This window comes from Aedes albopictus, chromosome 1 (assembly GCF_035046485.1).
Source record: "Aedes albopictus strain Foshan chromosome 1, AalbF5, whole genome shotgun sequence".
Lineage (NCBI taxonomy): Eukaryota > Metazoa > Arthropoda > Insecta > Diptera > Culicidae > Aedes > Aedes albopictus.
In genome coordinates, this window is record NC_085136.1 from 138,521,931 (window position 1) to 138,547,264 (window position 25,334).

Genomic DNA, 25,334 nt, shown 5'->3' on the forward strand with positions numbered 1-25,334 from the left:
ACTATTTAAAGATTTTCGAAAAAAAGCCCTGGGTCAATCTTGAAAGAATTCCTCGAGGAACCCTTTGAATAATTCTCGGAGGATTTCAGCATAAATCCTTGGAGGAAGTACTCATGCCCTTGCCCATCTTCCATAGAATGATCCGGTTGCTCTACCTCTGATGTGAACCGATATTTACTTTTAAACCTTGAAACGCTTTCTACAGGACGTCTAAATCTGAGGCTTTATTTGCAGCTAAGGCTATATTATTGATTCCCCCATCTTTCTTGGCAACTTAAATTTTTCGGCTCCCTCTCGTACACGTCGATCCTTATGTTTCTTTGACCTGTCGTTTAGGAAAACCAACTATGGATAATATGAACCTTTCCGTAGAATCGGTGCCTCATTTAACAAATATTCAAGTTATGTATTTTCGTTTTACATGTTCTAGTTCATTGTTTAAAAATAGTATTGATAAGGTTAGAGTTAGTTAGTATTAGTATTAGTATGTTCAATTAGACATATAGTTATCCATAGAACGTTTGTATTTTGTTATTTTGTTTTGTTAAAAGATACAAGTTTTTCAATCAGCTTTGCTGGTTTCTCCTGTCTTACAATCAAATACAACAAATAAATAAATAAATAAGATTGGGATGATTCCTAAAGGAATCTTTAAAATAGCGCCTGGATGACATGGCCGACCCAACTTTTTAGAGTTGTAAATAGTAGCTCTATCTTTCCTCTTGTCAACTACGTTTCGTTTTGAGGTGGTTTGGAAGAAACCTTCGTGTTATAACAGATTGAAGGAGCCAACAATAGGACGCAATCAGTGAAGTACTAGATTGGAAGTAGTGAGCTGGATTTTAGTATGGTGAGATGATCAATTCTCCATTTCTGCAATGAAATGGTGTAAACAGCGTGGGTTAAATGATTTCTTTACTAATTTGATGCTGTTTGAGCAAAAGTTAGGATAAATGTGTTGTTGAAGTTGCAAGAAAAAATAATACAACAGCACAGTTATCCCAACTTTTGCTCAAACAGCATCAAATTAGCCAATAAATCATATAACCCACGCTGTTTGCACCATTTCATTGTAGAAATGGAGAATTGATCATCTCACCATACAAAAATCTAGCTCACTACTTTCAATCTAGTACTTCACTGATTGCGTCCTATTGACAAAAATCCAGAAGCCCGTAAAAATGTCGTCGCTCTAACTAACCAGGGGTCCAACAATTTGAATAACCAAAAGCATTTTCCTTACTGTTTGGAGATGACTTTCGCCATCTAAAACATTTTTAAAGACAAGATGTTAATAGTGGGCTTGCTTCAGCGAGAGTTACTCATTGCAATTAACTCTTGGAGAAATAATTGAAATGATCACTTGAACAATCTTAAGAACTCCCGAAACATTTTTCGGTGCAAGTCCTGTGGAACACACATCGAAAGATACGATACATAGGGTCTGGGACCATTTGTGCAGGACCACCTATTTTGGGCTCTTGCTGCTATAACTCAATCAACTTTCAACCGATTGACTTGATTTTTGAGACACGATCAGCTTGGCACAGCATGTACAAAAATTCAAGGCAATTGGTTTGAAATTGACTGAGTTGTAGCAGCAAGTGCCCAAAATAGGTGCTCCTGCCCAAATGGTCCCAGACCCTAATTGGAGTGTGGGATTTCTTAAAAGTTTACATGATACGTAATGTAAACTTCCGTTATATGCCATGTAATTCAACATGACTCAAATTGATCAAATAACACATAACCAAATTTACATCAAATGTAATGTAAATCGTCACCACTGGAAATTTGCACGACTAAAATTAAGTTTACATGACATGTAATCGCAATTATCTTTATGTAAAGCCCTACAAATAAATTCTGAAAAAAATATCTGCTGAAGAATTCTTTACGAAATCCTAGAAAGCATTCTTCGAAAAATCTTAGGAAAAAATTCCTTGCCATAATTCCAAAAGAAACTAGAATAATGCCTGCAAGAATCTTGGGAAGTAGTTCTTCTGGAACAGTCCTAACAAGAATTATTGCAAGAGTCCTTAGAAAAATTCCTTGAAGTCTTCTAGAAGGATTTGCGAAGAATCATAAGAATCATCCCGAAAGAAATCTTGGAAGAGTTCCTGGAAGATTTTTTTTGTTTTTGTTTACGTGTATTTTAACTTATGCTAATTCTACACTTATAAAAACTGGAAGAAGTATTAGAATCGTTTCTAGAGGAATCACTGGTTCACCGTGACTCTTTTCAATAATTTCCTAAAGTTGAATTTCTCGGCTATGCAGTTAACAAACTCCTTAAAGATGGCGACCGCTTTTCATACCACATGAACTAATTTAAATTCAGTTGTGCGAAACATGTAAAATCTATAAAAAGCGAAGAGTTTGTTGACTGCATAGCCGAGAAATTCAACATTCAATGCATCCAAACAGTCGAACACTCAAACCTCAAATATCTCAAAGAATCCTTCAAAAATGTTCTGAGAAATTCCTAGAACAATTCCCGTTTATATCCTTGGAAATGTTTTTGAAGAAATGCTTAAAATCTTTCTTCGAAAAATCTTTGGAAACATTTTTGGAGAAATGCTTGCAAGAATTCCAGCAAAATGTTCCTCCAGTATGAATTCCTGGAGGAATTCTTGAATGGACAACACGTGGAGTAATTTTTAGGAGAAATGTTGCGGGATTTACTGACCAAATTTTAGCAGCTCTGGACTTGTTTCTAAAGAAACTGGAATCTCTGGAAGATGTTCTGGGCTGGTCCTTAGAAGACTTCCCGCGCTTCACTTTTTAATGATTTCCAAAATAAACACAAAAATTCTGTGACATATGATGCACATAATTGGAGCGTGGGATATCACAGAAGTTTACATGACATATCATGTAAAAGTCATGAAACATCATGTAAACTTCCATTATATGTCATGTAATTCAGCATGACTCTGAGATTTATATGACATATAACACAAATTTACATGATATATCATGTAAACCATCATAACAATAAGTTTACATGACTAAAATGAAGTTTACATGACACATTTACCCGAATGACATTTACCCGAACGTCATTTACCCGAATGCGACAAATACCCGAACGCGACATTTACCCGAATGCGACATTTACCCGAATGTGACATTCACCCGAATACGACATTTACCCGAATGCGACACTTACCCGAAAAAGCAAAAAAAAGTGGACTTGATCCCCATATGATTTGTCAATAATAAACATGTTATGGCCCGGTGTTATACAGCCGGTTTCTGTTAGACCTTATAATCATCAGGCCAAGTGATCATTAAGCACTCTGGTACAGGATTAACTGGCGGACAAAATGCAATTTTAATTTGAGGAATTTTTAATGTTTTGTTTTTTTAACGTCTCCACATTCACTGTGGACAATTTATTAGAAGTTGATAAAACTTAATCAGTTAGAAGAGGGTAATCCTTAGACAATCTTTAGCATCGTTGGGATTCATGAAAGGTTTACTTAGAGGGAAGAATTAGCATAAGTTAAAATTCCCTAATAAAAAGAAATAAAAAATAAGGGTTTACGGAAACGTAAGAAGCATGCATTTAAAAAAACTGCAACGAAGGGAAAGGTTGCTGATTCAAACAGTTTGCCTTATATTCAGCGTGCGATGGCCGAAGACGATGTACCTGTCTATTCAAATATGGATCCGGAAGAGCTCAGTATGCTTACCTAACCGGCCTTATTTGAAAATATTGTGTCCTCTTAAAATATGTATAAATATTTGTTATTGGTGCTAATTCCGAATCATATTTTAATAAATAATTCTCCCTTCTTTTTATTATTGGCTGTTCTTTGGAACTATAAAATGCTGTTACAATATAGTTGTTGAAGTTTTCATTTGAGATTTTTTTTATTTCAAGCTATGACTGTTCTTTCGAAGTTATCCCTTTGAAAGCTATAAGTATTTTAATCTGAAATGTTTCCTTCTTTTAAATGTTGAATGTTCTTTCAAATAGACGATCTTATAACCATACTTCCACGAAATTCGTTTTTATCATAATTCATTTGGTATTGAGTTCTTGCCCCAGACCTTGTCAAATGGCTAGCTTTCTAATAAGTGAGAATGCCCGAAAAGACATCGAGCCATTCGGCTAAAAATCATTCATGCCGAAAGTCATGAGGATGAATGCTAAATTGTCACCAAGAAGTTTGAGATAAATTGAACTGTTTTTAGCACAACTGAACATTCGAATACTCGGTCACAATTTAGCAGCCATACTGCAAGTATTCTCTACTTCTTCTAATATTTGTTTTCTTTTTAAAAAGGCTGTTCTTTTGAATTTGCAGAGTCCAACTGTGTACTGTAGCTGAGTTGGTCGACCAAACTGGAAATAGTGGCTATTTTTCGAGTTGGAATGTTACATAGTTTATTTGCAGACGAACTTCTAACTCCATGAAAGATTTGTCCTTCTTTGAATAATAAGCTGTTCTTTCAATTGACTGGTGGCCAAATTAGCAACTAAGATGTTTTCCTTTTTTTAGAATAGACTGTTCTTTCGAGGCCTGCTAATTGATCGATCTATCATTTTTTCGGCCTAATGACCATTCGGTTAGTATGCTTGGCTTACTATCCATTTCTCTACCTATAACGGTGTAATGACCCATTCAGGGTAATGGCTTTTGGGATAAAGGCCTATTCGGGGTTATGGATTTCGGGCCGTGGCATTAGGGGTAATTTGGTAAAATTTCTTTTACAGAAATAGTGTTAACCTCACTAAATTGTTTGGTGGCCAAACTATTCATATCCTTCCTAGGAGATTTTTCCTTCTTCTTTTCAAAGGCTGTTCTTTCGAGTTGTACTGCTGCATATTTTATTGGCGTTCGAACTACTAACTGTATATGAGTTTTTTTCTTCTTCCGATCATAGGATGATCTTTTAAATTACATTTTTACAGGATTGAGTGATGGATTCCAAGTCAACACCCAAGACTTTTCCCTTCTTTTAATAACAGGATGTTCTGTATCGTGAACAAATTGCAAACTTTTTATCAAAGTTTTTTTTTCTAATGATATGATGATTTGCCGAGGGCTGTTCTATAATCGATTCGATCTAATGACCATTTGGCCTACAAATAGAGTTTTTCTCTTCTTTAAATCATAAACTGTTCTTTGCTTATCGAAAGAACAGCTTATGAATCAAAGAAGGTTTAATCTCTAGAGGAAATTCCAACAGCGAACACAAAAAATATTAAACTGTAGTATGTAGTTTTATTCAGGTGTTTACCCTGTGAAGTGTGAATTCCTATCGCGGATCATTTCAGAGAAAATTTAATAAAATGTGTTTTTGAGGAATTCGACATTAAAAGTATTTGTCTGAGCCGCAATACAAAATAATACATGTACTTTTTGCATTGAACAAAACAAATGAACTTTACTTACAAAATCATAATTTATGCAGAGTAATAAACTATTCGGGTAAATGTCGCATTCGGGTATGTGTCGCATTCGGGTAAGTGTCACATTCGGGTAAATGTCGCATTCGGGTAAATGTCGCGTTCGGGTATTTGGCATTCGGGTATATGTTACATTCGGGTAATTGGTTTTCGGGTAAATGTCTTTCGGGTAAATGGTTTTCGGGTAAATGTTCTAGAATCATTATTTTTATCTGTGAATATTTCAAAAATTTTCTAAAAGTTTTCTAGAACAATTCCCGTTGATATCCTTGGGAATTTTTCCGGTGAAATACTAGAAAGCATTTTTAGAAAAAACTCCTGAACAAATGCTTCAAAAAATTCCTGGAAAATGTTCCTCCAGTATGATTTTCTGGAGCTATCCTTAGATGAATAACACGTGGAGCAATTTCTATGAGAAAATTGGGGAAGATTCCTCAAAGAGTAACTACTGCGTTTACTTAAAAAAAAAATTATCGCAACATTTATCCCGGGATTTCTAGAGACGTTTTTACCAGGATATTTCGCAGATTTTGTCGCGGGATTCCTCTTGAATTCTTTCCGGTGTTCCTCCCGGGATTTCTTCCAGATTTTTATAGGATTATTCCTGCCTGGTATTTCTACTGAACTTTCTTCCTGGATTTTTTTCGGTACTTTTCATTTATTTTCTGCAGTAGGTCATTTCGGAATTTCTTTTGGAGGTCTTCTGCTCTCAGAGTCCCTCGTAGGATTTATCCCGGCGTTCATCCTATGTTTTTTTTTTTTCAAAAAAATATCGTGAGCTTCTCCTAGGATATTTCTCAAAGATTCTCGAAGGATTTCTCTTTGAAATTCTTTTCCATTTGGGATTTCTTTCCGAGTTCTCCTGGAACTCTTATTAGAAGTTTCCCTTCAGCGTTCCTCATGGGATATCTTATTCCAAGATTTCTTGCGAGATTAAATCAGAACTCCTTTTTCTACAGAAGTTCGTGTTGATGTTTTTCATGGAGTTCTTCCCGCGATTTCTGTCAGTGGGTTTTCCAAGATTTCCCTCGCATTTGCTTCCGAGATGTCTTGCTATGTATATCCTGAGATTTCTCTTCGAGATATTTTTTCCAGGATTACTCCCAGTGTTCTTCCCAGAACAATCGTGAGGAAATCCGAGAAGACCTATTGGAGAAACAGCGAGAGTAACTCCAGAAGAAATTTCGAGAAAACTGGGACATCTCAGAAAAAAATCAGGGAATCATCTTGGGCGAATGCATGTATAACGAGAACTCCGGGTGGAACTCTGAAACCGTCTGAAAGAAATTTCTTGAGGAAATACAGAAGAGATCAGGCGTGAAACTCCAAATAACCCCATTAAATTATTCGGAATAAATCCCTAGAAGTACTTCTGCAGAAGTCTTTCTGGAGCAGCTTTTGGAAAGCGTTCCCTTAAAACCACTAAAAGGAATTTCTGTAGGAACTTTGGGTGAATTTATGAACCTTTGGACGAAATCTAGTGAAAAACTTCTACAGAAACCTCGTAAAAAATCCTGTAGAAATCCTAAGAGGAAGCTGTGGTAGCTCAAAAAGTATTTTTTGCGGAGTTGCAGATGAAATTGAAGTTATGACGGAAGGACACTATGGAGGAATTCCAGAGAGATTTACTGGATCGTCTACATGGAGAATTCCAGGAAGAATTTCTTGATGAATTATTGAAAGAATTGCATTTGAAATCCCTGGAAAAAATCCAGGAGTAATTCTTGAAGGAATTCCAGAAATAACTCCAGGTAGAGGCCAGAAAGAAGAAATCTCAGGAAAAAAACACGCAGAAATCTAAAAAGAAAAACTGGGAAATCCCGAAAAAAGGCTCCGGGTGGAAAACCGGGAAAACTCCTGGATGGAATCTTAGAAGAAAGTCCGACAAACCTCCAGGAATTTAAGGAAGAATTCCCTGCGAAAACATTGAGGGAAGAATTCAGTAAGAAGCTGCGCAAAAAAATGTTGGAAAAATTGCGGTAGAATTTCAAGGAAAACTCCTGTATATAATTGAAGAAAGAATCCTGGATGATAGCATTACGGGAGAAATCCTCAAAGGAATTCCGGAGCGAATTCTAAATGGATTTCCAAACAAATTCTTACATAAATATGAAGGACATTGTAATCACTGAAAGAGTTCTTGAGGTGAAACAGCAAGAAATCCCACCGTTCCAACACTACTAATTCCTATCTCGTTTCTCATTCCAAACTGACCGCTAGAACTTGATCGGCGCCGTTATCGAATCTTTCTTAAGTGGAATCACTGAATTATGCACAGTGAGCAAGGTTGTGGCTATTCTCAGTCATGCATTTTCGTTGGTCCCGTTCAATCGCGAAGTAGAAACCGCAGTCAGTCCAATTCAAACAAATTAGTTTCTATTTTGGATATGATTTTGAATTCTTTGAAAGATGTTAAACTGATCTTCTCTTGCAACAAGTCTCGGTCCCCCCCCCCCCACACCAACTTGGAATTGATGAAACTGAACTAAATGTAGATTCAAATGTTGCAGTTGTCTTGATAGCCCTCAAGCCCGAATTGTAATGATACAGATGTTTTGGGCCTTTTTTGTTTTGCTTGGTTTAACTTTAAATAGTTGCGAAAATCTTCACAATTCAATAGACTTGTAAAACGTTTCTCCTATTTGAATCAATAAATAAAAACCGTGATTTACACGTTCGGAATACGCCTATTGCGCATCGCTGTAAGCAGCCCAATCTTCAACGGGCTCGTTGGTCTAGGGGTATGATTTTCGCTTAGGGTGCGAGAGGTCCCGGGTTCAAATCCCGGACGAGCCCACTGCGATCTTTTTTTGCCACTCACTGCTATCGCGCGTCGCAACGAAATCAATTTTCTGCTCACGCTTATTTCGCGCAGTAATGTCCAGCTGAAGTTCTCTTTGTCCACGCGTCCAATGCACATCACGACCACAATGGCAATACAATTCCTGTGGTGGTATTGAACCCAAAGTCGTGATTTTCTACTTGCTAATTTTAATGACCATACAAAACGGGTGACGAAAATGGACTAGCTACGCGCGACGCGGTAGCTTTCGGTTTCGATCGTTCTGTTGGCGCCTCATGAAAGCGAATGTGCTGCTGGCCGACCACCGGCCGATCCAACAAACCATAAAAAGTGATCATTATTGTTATTGGGCTTCGTTGTGCTGTCTGTCGCAGACCGCGCGTGGTTGTTCTTTTTTTATGACGCTTTTCTTGTGGTCTACCACGAGAAACCAAACCCGCGAGAATATTTTTAATTAATTCTTTTGCACTGCGCGCGGGTCAAAGCGCGCCACTAGGCAATATGCGCCGCATTAGAATTTGCATTTCTGGCGGCGGTTGCGGCCGGCGGCAGCTGCACGAAATGGAATAGAAATCGACTTTCAATGGATGCTGGCTGTACCTACTGGTTGGTTGGTACACAGGAGGTCGATCCGGTCTTTGGTCGCAAGCCTGCAATCGAGAAGAGATCGAAGGTCGTGCCAAACCGCGCTTAGAATGCAACACGATCCGCGCGACAACTTCGATTCGCGGACCCTGTGGGTCGCGTCGTCGTCGGTCGTGAGAGTGGAATGTGCATGGCGGCGGCAGCACTCTGGACACGATCTGGTGGAGCTAAGAATGATCCCTTTCGGTTTACAGTGATGGTCGGTGCATTTGCAACAAAAGTTGATTTTTCAAACACAATTGAGTTTTAAAATTTAGAATAATGTATTGATTTTTTTAATTTTATATGAAAGAGCACCTTTATCTGGGCCATTATGTTTTTTTTTTATTTTTAGAACTTCACCTTACCATTTAGAACTTCATTTACCATACCTTTTTTTTAATTCCTGTTCAGATTTGTCACTGCGACCAGTTTTTAAATAGATCTATTGTGACATTACCCGTATCCTTAGTGTAGTGCATGTCACAATACTCAATTGCCATTGAGGGGCAATAAAGTATCGTTTTTGATACAGTTTTTGTTTTGTTTGCTTAGAAAAAAAAAACAAGAGTACTGATATTGGCCATGCATCGGAAACCTACCATCATTCTAGTTTTACTGCTAAATTCTCCCCAGTAGGAAGTTTAGGACCCGGGTTTTAACATTAGCAGCAATATGATGGTACCTTAAATCAATTTCAAAGAGATTCGCCCAGTACAAAATGCGACGAAGGGTGATTCGACAAATCGCTCCCATACAAACTTCAAATTGATTTTTAACCCTCAAGAGGATACCTTAAATGAAGGTCCGTTTTGGGACCCTGGGGTCCATTGGACCCCAACATATATTCTCGCGTATCTCGTGATCCTTACTTTTTGAAAGGGTGATGTTTTCAGCAAAGATGTTAGGAAAGTCAAGGCCTATCTAGTGATGAACAATTTATTCGGGAAGTTTCCGCTAGGTGGTGCTAGTGAGCATTGAAAAATGCCCCCGATCTACAGGATATAACGTACCTAAACAAGCGGACAAGGACAAGACGTACCGAAACAATAGGGTAAATCGCACTGCTATAGACGAGTAGACATATATGTCTAGCGGGTCAAAAGGGGTCATTCAAATATTACGTAACGCAAAGGAATGCGAGGTGGTCTAGCGCTGTGTTACGTTTCATTCAAAATTTTCCATACAAAAGTTGTTGCACGGAGAAGGGAGGAGCCCTTAAGTTGTCAAATTTTGCGTTTCGTAATATTTGAATAAACCCAAGAGGAATCAGAGACAAACAGACGTAACACTATTAAAATTGAAATCTCATATATCTCAGGATCCTGATTACTTATATAGTCGATGTCTTCGGCAAAGTTGTTTGGTTGGTCAAGAACTTATTATAGATTATGGACCGTTTGATTCGATATTCCACCACTAGGCAGTGCTAGATAGCATGCAAATTTTTTATCTCATAATATCTCAGGATCCTGATTTCTTAGAAAAATGGTGTCTTAGTTGTTGGGTAGGTCAAAAATGTTCAGTTGATGCTCCTGTGCTGTTGAACTCCAAGAGGAATCCCGGGAGAAATTTCTGGAGAATCCCTGGAGAAATTCCTGAAAGAATCCCGAGAGGAATTCCTGGAGGAATGCCAGGAAGAATTCTTGGTGGAATCCCGAGAGAAATTCGTTGAGAAATACCGGTAAGAATTCCTGGAGAAGTCCCAGGAGGAATTCCTGAAGCAACCCCCGTAGGAATTCCTGAAGAAATCCCAGGAGGGATTTCAAGTGGATTTCCTAGAAAAACTCATGCAGGAAACCCGGGAGGAAATTCTGGAGAAAACCCGGGAGCAATTCGGAGACAAATTCCTGAAGAAATTCTGGGAGGAATTCGTGGAGAAATCTCGGAAAGCATTTGTGGAAGAATCCTTTTACGAATTCCTAGTTGAATTCCTGGTGGAATTCCTGATGTAGTTTTGGGAGTCATTTCCGGAGGGCTTTTAAGTGGATTTCCCAGATGAAATCGTAGAGGAACCTCGGGAGGAATTACTGAAAGAATACCTGTTTTAATTTCTGGAAGAATCCTGGTAGGAGTTCCTTCAGATATTTTGGGAGGAATTCCTGGAGGTATCCGGGTGAGTCAATTCTGAAGTAAATTATCCACCAAATTGGAAATATTGGTATTGTAAACAGAATTATATTGTTTATTATTTTTATTATATTATATTGTGTTATTCTCAAGATATTCACTTCAAAAGAAGCGTACTTATTTGAGGGCGCTTGCCACTCGGTAATCTAGGATGCTGGGCATATACGAACTAATTAGCGCCATTTTGCAGAAAAACTTTAAAATAATTTTCATTACCAAATAATCCTTGATGTATTGAACACTTTTGCCGAAGACACAAACTTTCTATATATTCCGAATCTCAAGATATTCAAGCTAAATTTAACTTTCAATCCATAATTTGAATAAACAATAGCGCCACCTACTGGGCTAATTTCAATTCAATTTGTTCGTCACAAGATTGCCCTTGGTCTATTGAACAATTTTGTCGAAGACAGCATTATTCTAAGAAGTGACGATCACAAGATATAATCATTCGTGTCGTGGGGTCCAATGGACCCCAGGGGACCAAAATCGCCCGGTTCAACTTTGACATAAAAAATAATCTATAGTACGCCATGAAATATTTGTTATTTTTGCACAAAAAACTCATCGTGGTGTAGTTTGAAGGTACTGTGAAAACGGGACCGATGTGTCAATCCAAACTTTTTTGCAACCACTTCAAAGTGGCTCTGGGGTCCAATGGACCCCAGGTATCCATTAGAGGGTTAAATGAGTTCCCGGGCATCAAAATTCATGGAAATTTCGATTTCGGCTTAGATTGGCATGCATATGGCATTACCTCAAAACCGGTCAAGAAGCCAACCCAGGTAACCACTAAGCATTTGAATAAGCCGTGTATCAGCCCGTATCACGCATTTCAACTGCTTGCTGCCCTACATAAGCAGTTTGAATGCATAGCTGCTTTGAGTTAGCATAAGCTGTGCTGCTCAAAAGCTTTCGGCTGTTAATTAGCATTTCAACTGCTTGAAGTGGTTTCACTTGGGAGCATACAGAATGCTTTTCAACTGCTCTTTAAATGCTAGGAGCAAAAAGGTTGGGAGATATGTTACGCATTTGGCATCACAGTTTGTCTCTCTCTTACAGAGCCTCTGCTTATGTTTACAAATTTGTGTATCTTATTTGTTTCTTCATTTTCCCCTACTCATCCAAAAGCATCAAAGAAAACATTACTGCAGTTGGATTGGATTGGGAACTTGTCCATAAAAAATTACCAATTATTTATCATTTCGTCGGAAAATATGTGCCGAATAAGTGGATGCTTTGGTGCATCACAGGATTGTTTGAAAGAGAGAAGAAACAATCTTATTCCACAGATATTTAAAAGAAGGGATCGTAATGCTCTACCACAATGAAATATCTCAATGAAAACAAGTTTTGGATGTTGAATCTGAAGCTGTTATCGAATCATTCTTTATATTGGCGATTAAATCAACGCACGCCACCGGGACAGCTTTAGCATCGTGGATCGGGAGCAACAGAATCCGAAGCAGATATGATTAATCAATCTCCGGATCGTAAGTTCAAACCTACATCACTACAAAAATCAGCAAAAAAGTACCACCTAGCACCGGCTGGAAGGACGATGAAGCGGGGAAGCAGGCTGAGAGAACGAGAAGCAGACGTCAATCTATTTTTGTTTTTTGTTTTTTTTTTTTTGCTCGACGAGGCGTTACGCTTCTTTGACATTTCGTCACGACGTTCCTGAAGGGATAGCACTAAGACAGCCCGTTATTTTGCCAAAACCTGCTGCGAGGTAGCACTATAGGCGCATATACGGCAAATTAGCATTAAACGCCTTGTCGTAAAGGCTACTATAATGCAGAAGGAATGCTATTTTAAATGCTTACTGGTTACTTGGGAATTGGGGTTTCCAGTGGTATCTTAACCTTCCGTAACTCGCGTGGTTGGCCACCACCGCCATCTTCTTTTTAATTTTTCTAATATGTTCCTTCGAAAAGAAAGAGTAGGATCTAATATCAATCCAAGGTATTTATAGCTTGATAGGTACTGTTCACTAGAGACTGTTGGATTAATGTGGCTAAAAATGTTCTTCCTTGGCGAATGAAACAACATGTATTTGGTCTTCAGCTAATTTAATGACTATAAGTTTGTTTCAAAATAGTTCATAAGCAAGCGTAGGTCATAATTAATAGCTTCAATGATTTATTTTATTGCCAGTTATTGGTGACAATGATACATTACAATTTATTTTTGAGAAAATTGCCTTTCTAGGTCTTAATCAAATAAATCACGTGAAAAACGAACAAAACAATTTCTTAGATTTTTTACTGACGAACACACACGAAGATTTCTGTGTAATTGAATCTCTTGCACCTCTATGGAAAAACGAAGTATTTCATACGGCAATTGAGTATTCTGTATTTGTACATAATAATAGCATTCCCATCGAATGTGAATATGAAAATGTATTGGATTTCAACAAAGCAAAATTTGACAATATTAAGGCTAAATTAAATAGGACAAACTGGCAATCAATTTTAAGGAGTCAACAAAGTATTGATTGCGCTGTGGGAATTTTTTACGAAATATTATCGGGTATTATTCAAGAAGAAGTTCCACTTACGAAAAAGCGACGAAATTACAATTCCAAAAATCCAATTTGGTTCAACAAACAAATTCTGAATTTGAAAAATCGAAAGCAGAAGGCTCATAAAACATATAGAAAATACGAAAATCAAGAAAATTTGATGAAGTATTTAAACATTTGCAATCAACTTAACACAGCAATGTCTTCTGCTCTTTCTGATTATAATGTAAAAACTGAAAGTGAAATTAAGTCATGTCCAAAGAACTTTTTCAATTATGTTAAATCCAAGTTAAAGTCAGCCAGTTTCCCGTCCAAAATGACATTAGACGAAAAAGAAGGACATAATTCAGAAGAAATTTGCAATCTTTTTGCATCATTCTTTCAAGAAACTTACACAAATTTTTCAGATAATGATCGTGATTTTGAATACTTTTCTTATTTTCCTGATTTTCCAAACGATGTTAGTGTCAGTCACATTAATGTCAAAGACATTTTGGCTAGAATCAATGACCTAGATATCACAAAAGGTTCTGGACCAGACGGAATTCCTCCATCTTTCTTAAAACCATTAGCAGTTGAACTTACAACTCCATTATTTTGGTTATTTAACATGTCGCTGGAATCTGGAAAATTCCCGATGGAATGGAAAAAATCTTTCCTAATACCCATTTATAAGTCTGGTAAAAAATGTGATGTTCGAAATTATCGTGGAATTGCTATTATTTCATGCATACCAAAACTTTTTGAATCAATCATCAACAGAAATGTTTTCGCTCAGATTAAAAATAGAATAACTAATTCTCAACATGGCTTCTTCAAAGGCCGTTCAACAGCCACTAACCTGCTTGAGTTTGTCAATTACTCTTTGAATGCAATGGACAACGGTAATCATGTGGAAGCTCTCTACACTGACTTCAGCAAAGCATTCGATAGACTGGACATTCCTATGTTGATTTACAAGCTTGAAAAGATGTGAATTGCAACGGGGCTCCTCAGCTGGATCAAGTCTTATCTAACTGATCGTCAACAAATAGTGCGATTCAATGAGAAAAAATCAAAACCAATTAAGGTCACATCTGGAGTTCCCCAAGGTTCACTTTTGGGGCCTCTTCTTTTTATTTTATACATTAACGATATCTCTTTTATGCTAAAAAAACTAAATGTTCTTATATATGCTGATGACATGAAGCTGTTCCTAGAAATTAGAAATAAACATGACGCCGATGTACTTAAGAATGAAATTCAAATTTTCCATGTATGGTGCTCGAAAAGTTTATTGGAATTAAATGTAAAAAAGTGCAATCATATAACGTACAGTAGAAAACGATGTCCATCAGATGTCTCAATAAAGCTAGGCAATCAAATTGTTGAAAAATGTGAAAAAATAAGAGATTTGGGTATAATTTTAGACACAAAATTAACGTTTGTAGAACATTATAATACAATTATCCATAGAGCATATAATATGTTATCGTTTATAAAACGTTTTGGTTATAACTTTCAGGATCCATACACTATAAAAACATTATACATTGCGTATGTGAGATCAATATTAGAGTATTGCAGCGTTGTTTGGTCTCCTTACATGAAAAAACATGAAGAACGCATAGAGTCAATTCAGAAGCAGTTTCTATTGTACGCACTACGTAAGTTAGGATGGACAGTATTCCCTCTGCCTTCATACGAAGCACGTTGTTTGCTGATCAACATTCAGACATTGAAAGAACGACGTGAATACGCTATGGTTTCGTTTGTCACTGATATTGTCTCACAGCGTATTGATTCACCTGAATTATTGTCCAAATTGAGTTTTTATGCTCCCAGCCGGCATTTACGTGAGAGAAATTTGTTTACAGCGGAACGTCATCATGCTGATTATGCAAAATATGGACCGTTAAATCAAATGATGTACACTTATAATCGGCATTGTGAAATGATTGACCTAAATATGACTAGAACGCAGTTGAAGAAACATTTTCAAAACATTCGAAATCGTAGAAGCTAAATAAAATAGCAGAAAGATGTGGCCTTTAATGATAAAAAACTGAGCTAATAACAATTATAAATATAAAATATGTATAAATAGATATTAAGCATGAAATGTATTGAAATTGGTCTACGTTTGATTGACGACAATAAATAAATAGATAAATAGATAAATAGATTGATGATACATTTGAATCTGGATAGAACATCGGCAAATAGTTTTGAAATTCCTTTAAGAGGAAGGTTATCCAACCCAAATCGTTGATGTACAACCAAAAAAAAAGTAGAGGGCCAACGTTACTCCCTTGTGGAACTCCAACGTTGATTAACCGTGTAGAGCTAAAATCATCTTGCAATGCTACAAACTGTTTCCTATCACTCGAATAGCTTCGAAAGATTGCGTTAGCCAAGCCACGTATGCCATTGCTTTCCAATCTATTCAATAAAATGTCGTGGTTCAAAGTATCGAATGCTCTCTTAAGATCAATGAAGAGACCCCAACTATATATTTTTTATCGATGTTGTCCAGTAAAAAGTCTACGAGTTCCACAATAGCGGTCGCAGTACTACATCCTTTTCGGAATTCATACTAATATGTGTAAAGAACATTGTATTTGTTTTGAAAATGAACAATACGATTTACAAGCAGATTTTCAAAACAAAAACTACTAAATATGGACAGGGGAACTTTGAGGCAATCTGAATATTCTCCTTGGCTCAATATATGGTTAAAGAATTGCGAAAGGAGACCGGCAAATGTATCTGCATTGGATTTAATGATGTTAGGTGAAAAGTTATCCGGACCACAGCTTTTCTTCACATCGAGTTCGTTAATTATGGAGATTATCTCAGAGACATTAGTTGGATTCAAGAAAATGGATTCAAGAAAATATCTCCAATATTTGCAAATTAATCATTGACAAGTTCACATATTTCCCTGTTATTCGAGGTTTTACGCCCTTCGTAGTAAAGTTAAGTTCCATTTTTACTGGATTCGGTTCTGTCCCATCAATTCGTTTAAATGCTTCCATTGCTTGGCATGACAAGTATTTCTTAAAATATTCTCATAATATTGACTCTTACATCTTCTTTTGGCGATATCAGTTTTCTTTGATACATATTTAAACATTTCCCTCAAACGATCATTATTTGGATCGTTTTTAACTTTCTTCATATATTTTCCATTTAGTTTTATCATATAGATTCATCCATGGACAAATTTGACCTTTAACGTTTACATTTACCCTTACAAGTTTTGTGCATTGCTCGGAAAGTTTTTGATAAGTGGATACCGAGCTTTTGATTGATTCATTTACATTTTTATAGCAAGTAAAGTTATTGACAAAATGTGTAAAAAGATCATTCAGTTTAGTTTTGTCTACAATTTTTTTGTTGAGCACAATACATTCTCTTGGATTGACTATTTTGACTGATGAAACAACAATAAGATGATCACTCACTTCCGAAAAAAATTGTATCATTTCTGTGACATGAAAGTTCTTCTCTTCTGATAATAAAGTTATCTAATATATTGTTTCTAGCTGGACGAGTCGCGCAAGTATTCGAACAAACACAGCCATATAATTCTAGAAGACTTTTATACCGGACAACTACATTGTTATTGCTCAAATTTATTGAAACATTAACATCTCCCACTACAAAAAAGGACGAAAATCGAATGTCGATAGCAAACTTTCTAGTTCATCATGAAACTTTGTGAAATCAAACGATGGAGATCTATAGACACCAACTACATCATACATTTACTCTGGATTGGTCCATAACATCGAAAATCAAAAGCTTATCAAATAATGCTCTAGAAATTGAGAGTTAGACTTACCTTGTAATACTTATGTATGTTTTTGTGTGTGTACCTTAAACAATACATGCTAGTTCAAAACTTCAAAAGCTTGCAAATATAATAATGTATTTCACTTTTTATTATAAATCGTTACTTATGTCTGGTTTTATCTTTTAAATTCCGTTACTAGGGGGATTCACTTAACAGCGTAAACCGCTTATTGAAGTTTATTCTGATTAAACGTCGCGATCATCAAGACAGTCTTTGATTATTTCATTCACAATTTCATGAAATATTTCAAATAAACAGTCATGGCTTACGCAGCAATTTAAACTGTTTAGTGAGTCCCCTTACTGTTTTCTGGCGATGTTCTATCAAATTCCCTGCAAGTTTCACATAATTATATGTAAGGTTACTTTTTGTTGTAGTTGTTTGTAAGATCTAACACGACATTTGAAGAAATCTTGATAATATTTCTCTAGGCTTAAGTTCTGTAAGAGCTTTACAGATTTTTTTTTATTCGGGTTCCCTGCCATATATTCATGGGTGCAAGACCTACCTGTTGATTTCATGTAAGATCACGTCATTTTCTGAACGATAATTATCACAATACTTAAATTTACAGACATTAAAGTGAAAATTGCATCTTTCATTTAGTCCAGGAACATGGAAAAGGTTGGCTACCTAATTGTTTCAAAATAAGTATTTCTGGCGTGAATTACTTCTTTCGGCCTGTAATGTTACCTTGTAACTTATTTTCAAATTCTTTTTTAATGTAAATTTTTAAAGATGCTCGTGTATGTGAGGTTCTGGAGGCCTACATTATTTTAGTTTCAGTTGACTTGAATTGTTCTACATTCCTTCAGGACGCTTCTAGCCCAGTTTACACCTACCGCTGTTCCCAGGTTGCCTTACAATTATAGTTCATTTTTGGTATGTGACCAGCGTACTGTATGCATTAAATGTGCTCAAAAAGTAATCTTGATTGAATACACGACATCTGAGAAATTTTTGTTAGTGAAAAGTGGGTTGTAACGCAGTGCTGAAAAATTCATTTCGTCATATCTAAATTCAATCACGTACAGCTCATTTTAGAAGCTGAACCTGAGAATATGGTATATGAAAAACTTGTGCGCCTAGACCAGTTCTGCAAGAAAGTCACGGAAAAAACGATATTTTTTGAATATTTAAGGTAAATGTCACGGACTACCTTCTAAAAATCCCAATGATATTCACGGTGAATATCATTTGGCATTTTTCAAAGGTAGTCCGTGACATTTACCTTAAATATTCAAAAAATATCGTTTTTTCCGTGACTTTCTTGCAGAACTGGTCTAGGCGCACAAGTTTTTCATATACCATATTGTCAGGTTCAGCTTCTAAAATGAGCTGTACGTGATTGAATTTAGATATGACGAAATGAAATTTTCAGCACTGTGTAACGTCTTATAGAAGACCCAACTGTACTTTCTTAAACCACAGCATTTCAGCAACAGTAAAAAAATCTCAAGAGTTTGTTTATGGTGAATTTTTAAAGGATATTTTCAGCGAACGTCTAACGTTTTGCAGACTAGGGAATACCTGGAGATAAGAAAATCTTCGAGGAATGGTTTCGAAATGAATTCAAAATCCATGGAATCAGAAAAAATCAATTCAAAATTGTTGGTGATGACTTGTGGTGCTTCTTCGTGAGGAGTTGCCTAAACTTTGTCGTATAATTCAGATTCACAGGGAAAATTTTAATAGAATCCTGCAAAAGAATATGCACATGTAGCTTTATCTTATAGGATTTCTGGAAGGATTTTGATTTGCAAATCTTTTGCGGGAATATCTTTTGGATTGTCGGTGTGAAATTTTTCATGAAACTGTTAATGACGACATATTCACGAAATACTAGTATTTCTGAAACAATTTCTTGTAAAACTCATGAATACATTTTTGACAAATTTTCTGCTTTTTAATTAGCCCAAAAAGTCCTTCTAAAATTTCTCCATGAGTTCCCGCAGAAGTTTTTCTAGGAATTCCTTTAAAAAAATCTAGGATTACAACAGAAGTTCCTACTATGATTCTTCATAGTGTTCTTCCAAGAAATCCTTCTGGGATCCATCCAGAAACCTTTCCAGATGTTCCTTTTGAGGTTTCTCCAGGACTTCGCACTAAGATTCCTACCAAAGTTTTTTTTTTTGAAGAATCTCAGCAGGAATACTTTTCATCCATGCCGTTATTTTTGGTGTCCTGCAAATACTTATGCTCGATATCCTCCATAATCGTCTTTGGAATTTATCCAAGATTTCCTGCTAGGCTTCCTCCAAGAGCTCCTTTCGAGAATCCTGCACGAGTCCATTCCGGAAAGAAGTTTTTTTATTTCTGGGAATCAACATGTACTGTTGGCGAAAGTACCCGAAGACAATCAGGTTCCCGGAGTATTTCTGATAGTGGCCAATATTACCAAAGTCTCGAAATGCCCTACAGTTCTGGTCTTGCAAAATAATAAAGATCTAGATGCTGCATGTGAGGTTTTAGCTAACATTACAACCACTCCACGACTCCCCGGAATATGTCACCATGATCCACGATTGTTTTCGTGATGAGGACTCCGGTTCCCAAAACTAGAAGGAATTTGTCATCGATATGAGCAAAAATCCGTTGGGCTGAGAGCCACTCATTTGAATTTCGAAATTTCCGTCGAAATAGGACTTACGTGTTAACAACACAAGGCGAATCTGGAAGCATTTCCTCACTTTTTGGTTTTTAATTTTTTTAATTAACAACGAAGCAATATTTCCAAATCGGTTTTCGTGCACATGTAGAGTATGGATCAAGGTATCTTCTGATTTTTTTTGTAGTGGAAAATGTTTTTTGTTTTTGCAGAAACCATTTTTGAACAAAATTTCACGAAATTCCATATTTTTTTTTAAAAAGAGAACTAGGTTTTTCTGGAAATGCACTATAGTTAAAATTACATCAGACAGAAGCTAAATTTAATCGGTAATTCACAGTTGTTTACAGATCATCATTTGAATACAATTGTTGCAAAAGTATTGACCCCTACTGTAAGTACACTATACCGGTGGCTTCGGACGTTTACGCAGCTGTTGAACCAACTTGAAGAGACATCCCCCTTCGGCCATCTGTGAAGGGCAATCTACTGTTTGTGACGCATGCATAAAGATTGGACAGTAATATGTTCGCACGTTTTTCTTTTTTGCGCAAATAAGCATTTAGAATGCGATCGACTGTCACTTGTCACCTCCATTCCATGCTCCATCTAGTGGTGTTCGACCACTTGACATTCAAATGTGTTGCATAAACCTTTTACACGCAGCTGAAGATTCATTATTTGCTACGAATTTGGAATTGGCGATCAACTATGTGAAACATTTTGTTTCAATTAGTGTGGTTAGACAGATGTTGCAGAATCGCTCTCCATGGCATAACAATAAATTACCAAAATTTATTAGTCGGCGTTTTTAAATTAAAAGTTTGCAGTTCTACACCGATCAAAACTTGCACACACCTCTACTATTTACGGCTAGTCATTTGTAATTAGGTTGTTCATCGAGAAAAGACCAACTAGACAAAACAAGACAATTTTGCAAACAAATTTAAATTTCGCTTGTCTTTTCGAAACAAGTGGCGTCGCTTTCTAGCTAGCGATGGTTGATTGATGTGGCGGTCATCAAAAATCGTCGGTGACGCAAAAAAGAAGCCATTGCGCGAACAAATGCGTTCGACACCCTTGCAAACTAGAGCTGTGTAGAGGAGAGTCGCGAAGGCCAACCAACAAAGAAAAAGCGGAACGACGATTTTGATAGCTCTTTGGAACAACAACGGAATAAAAGGCTCAAGAAGCCTCACGTACATATAGGTAGGTACGCACACGTAACCCGAATTTTCGCTGGCACCCCAGAGTTTATCAGCCTCTTTAGCTCAGATGGCAGAGCGCTGGTCTTGTAAACCAGCGGTCGTGAGTTCGATTCTCACAGGAGGCACAAGGGAAATCATTATTTTGTAAAAAAAAGAGAATAGGAAATTCTGAAATGGAGGGTAGAGAGCAAAAAAGGTGACAGCTTTCTGTGCCAAATCATCACCCTGTTTTATTAACGTATTTTGATTTTTATAAAACGGGGTGATTGATACAAGATGTCTCCAATTCAACAACGCTGCACAGTAACTTCAATGATTGTAATGCATTTGTGATGTACTGCAAGCATTGATAACAACAAGAAAAATAATAGTCAATTTTATCATTTTCCATATTTCTTGCAATAATTCATGACTACACTAAACAACACATGATATAAAACCTACTTTTACAATTGATTTATTTAATATTACATCGAATTCAAGATTAAACTGAATCAACTATATTTCTCCACAATACACGGTTCGTGGTTGCCGTTCTCCATCCTCGGTCACGCCCGATGCTCGCCAAGTCATGCTCCACCTGATCCGCCCATCGGGCTCTCTGCGCTCCACGCCTTTTTATGCCAACCGGATCTATCGCGAACACCAACTTTGCAGGGTTGTTGTCCGGCATTCTTGCAACTTGCCCTGCCTACCGTATCCTTCCGGCTTTGGCCACCATCTGGATGCTGGGTGCGTCGTAAAGTGCAGCGAGCTCGTGGTTCATCCTTCTCCGCTACACACCGTTCTTCTGCACATCGCCGAAGATCGTCCTTAGCACGCGTTGCTCGAAAACTCCGAGTGCTTGCCGGTCCTCCTCGAGCATGGTCTATGTCTCGTGTCCGTGGAGGACTACCGGTCTTATTAGCGTTTTGTTCATGGTGCATTTGGTGCGTGGGTGAGTCATTTTAGACCGCAGCTTCTTCTGGAGCCCGTAGTAGGCCCGACTTCCGCTGATGATGTGCATTTGAACTTCACGACTCACGTTGTTGTCAGCCGTTAGTAAGGATCCGAGGTAGACGAATTCCTTCACCACGTCGAAAGTATCCCCGTCTATCGTAACCCAGACGGATCCGGTCGTGTTCGGTTTCGCCTACCAGCATGTATTTTGTTTTTGAGGCATTCACCACCAGTCTGATTTTTGCTGCTCGCGTTTCAGGCAGGTGTACAGCTCTGCCACCGTTCGTTCCAAATGTTCTGGCGATAATGTCCATGGCGTCCGCAAAGTACACAAATTGACCGGATTTTGTAAAAATCGTTCCCCGGCTGTTGAGCCCGGCTCGTCGCATCACACCTTCCAGAGCGATGTTGAAGACTAAAGCTCCAAGCTGGCGAGCAGAATGATTCAAAAAATGTTCGCCAAGTGATTGGTACCATATGTGTACATACACTACTCGTCATAAATACGGATTCACTTGAAAAAGTATTGCAACACTCAGTTGAATATTGCATTACACAGACAAGCAGATTGGTTCACTTTTCTGCCGTTATGTGCCTAGTGAGCATTCAGGTTCGATTCACATCATATTCAAGTGGTTCAGGTCTGATTCACTTTATATTCAAGTAAGCTAGGTCAGATGCATTGCAAATTTAAGTGTTTCAGGTCTAATCAACGTCATATTCGAATGATTAAGGCTTAGTTCACATCATATTCAAGTGATTCATGTCTGGTACCAGCTGAATAAAGTGATTTACGTCTGGTTCACTTCATAATCAAGTGATTCAGGTCGGATCAATTTCATATTCAAGTGATTTAGTTCGTACTTGTGACTCAGGTCTGATTTACTTCATATTATCTCACTCAGGTCCGATACATTCAAGTGATTATGAGCTGATTCACTTCATAATCAAGTGATTCAGGTCGGATTCACTTCATATTCAAGTGATTTAGGTTTGATTCACATCATATTCAAGTGATTCAGGTCTGATTCACTTCATATTTATGCCATACAGGTCCGATTCACTTCTTATTCAAGTGATTATGATCTGATTCACTTCATAATCAAGTGATTCAGGACTGGTCCCCTTCTTATTCAACAAATGATTCAGGTTGGATTCACTTCATATTCATGCCATTCAGGTCCGATTCACTGCATACTCGAGTGATTCAGGTCCGGTTCATTTCATAATGAAATGGTTCAGGTCTGATTCACTTCATATTCAAGTTATTCACGTGTGATTCACATTATATTCAAAAGATTCAGGTACGATTCACTACACAATCAAGTGATTCAGGTCTGATTCAAGTGATTCAAGTCTAATTTTCTTCATATTATATATTTTTAGGTTAGATATCCATCATATTAAAATGATCCAGATTTGATTATTATTGTTTATCTTATCAGGATCGCGAAGAAGAACTTGTTAAGCTTGTTAAAATTTGCATACTCAGTAGCTCCACCTAGCGGCAACACTTTAAACTAAACTGTTAGTTTGCCTTCCATATGCTAATGGCCTTTATGTACAGCTTAAAGCTAAGTTTCCTGTCGCCAAGTATAGCGCTCAAGTAAAATTTCACCTTTTTCCGTAAGTAATTTTGACATTTGTTTAACTGACAGCATTTTAAAGAAACGATACTGTAAGAAGGATGTGAAGAAAAGGGCACCAGGTTGTTATTGAAATTGAAATGTACTTTTTCGCGCGCGTGTGGGGAAAATGATTCAACTTATAACTTTTGGGTGGGCTTTAAGGGAAAATCCAGATAGTGAGATTCCAACGGCGTTGTGAAGCTTTCCAATGAAAATAATGATGAGAGACATTGCGCTGGGATTCTGAGGAAACTTTTAATGGTATTACAGCGAGAACTATGGATAGATACTAATTAACTATACATCCTGCAATTTAGGGGTTCGGACTACGGTGGGAGGTATTCTGCTGGGACTCTGCAAGTTACTTCATGAAGCTCTTGAAGAAATACTGGGACAAAGCTTCACGGGAAATTTTATGAAGATGCACAAAGGATTCTTTGTGATGAATCTTCTGGCATTCCGTACGAAGGTTGTTCTCTGGGAGTTCCCAGAAAATCCTCTTGAAATTCTTCTAGGTGTTCCACCGGAATATCCACCGGGAGTTCGCCGGGAATTCTCATAAAATGTCTCTGAGATTTTCATTGGAATTTCCACAAAAAACCCTTCATGAAGGAACTAATGTTTTTTTAGGATTTTGAAATGAGATCTTCTAGGAGTTCCTTCAGAGTTTTCTCCAGAGGTGTTTTCTAAGAATTTCACCTGGAGTTTTTTAACCATCCTCCAATCATTTCAACCGGGATTTCTCTAGTATTTTTTTTTTCTAGTATTTTATTTTTAGATTACACCAGTAGTGGCATCAGGGAGATTTTTCAAAGATTCCTCCAGAAATTCCTCCTAATATTCCTCCAGGTGTTCCTCCGGCGGTTTCTCCAGAAATTCTTCCTGAGATTTCTCCAATAGTTCCTCCAGAAATGCCTCCAAGAATTCCTCCGGAGGTTTCTCCGGAGATTCCTACAGAAATTCCTCCAGAAATTCCTCCTGAGATTCCTCCAGGAATTCCTCTGAGGATTCTTACAGGAATTCCTCCGAGGATTCCTTCAGGAATTCCTCCGAGGATTCCTTCAGGAATTCCTCCGATGATTCCTCTGAGGGATCTCCGGGGGAATTCCTGAAGGAATCTACGAAGGAATTCCTGGAGGAATTTCTGAAGAATGTTTTGCAGGAATCTTTGGGGGAATTACTGGAGGAATCTCTGGACGAATTTCCGGAGGAACCGCCGGAGGAATTCCTGAAGGAATCTCCGAAGCAATTCCTGGAGGAATCTCCGTTTGAATTCCTGAAGGAAACTTTGAAGGAATGCCTAGAGGAATCTCCGAAGAAATTACTGCAGGAATCTCCGGAAAAATTCTTGGAGGAATCTCCGAAGGAATCCCTGAATGAATCTCCGGAGGAATTTTTGGAGGAATTCCTGGAGGAATCGCCGAAGGAATTATTGGAGGAATCTCCGGGGAAATTATTGGAGAAATCTCAGAAGGAATTTCTGGATATTTGCTCCAGAAGATCCTCTAGTGATTGCTCCAGAAATTCCATCGGGGATTCCTCCGGGAAATTCCTCCAGGAATCCCTCCGGGGAAGTCCTGCAGGAATTCTGGAAGAATTGCACG

General features: G+C 37.5%; 2 non-coding genes across 2 annotated transcripts; both read left to right on the forward strand.

The window, feature by feature from the left end:
- The first annotated feature begins 8,146 nt into the window (after window positions 1–8,146).
- Window positions 8,147–8,218, forward strand: Trnap-agg (transfer RNA proline (anticodon AGG)). Its single transcript has one exon. It is a non-coding gene; the product is annotated as a tRNA-Pro (tRNA).
- Window positions 8,219–21,215: 12,997 nt separating this feature from the next.
- On the forward strand, window positions 21,216–21,288 carry Trnat-ugu (transfer RNA threonine (anticodon UGU)). Its single transcript has one exon. It is a non-coding gene; the product is annotated as a tRNA-Thr (tRNA).
- The last annotated feature ends 4,046 nt before the right edge of the window (window positions 21,289–25,334 follow it).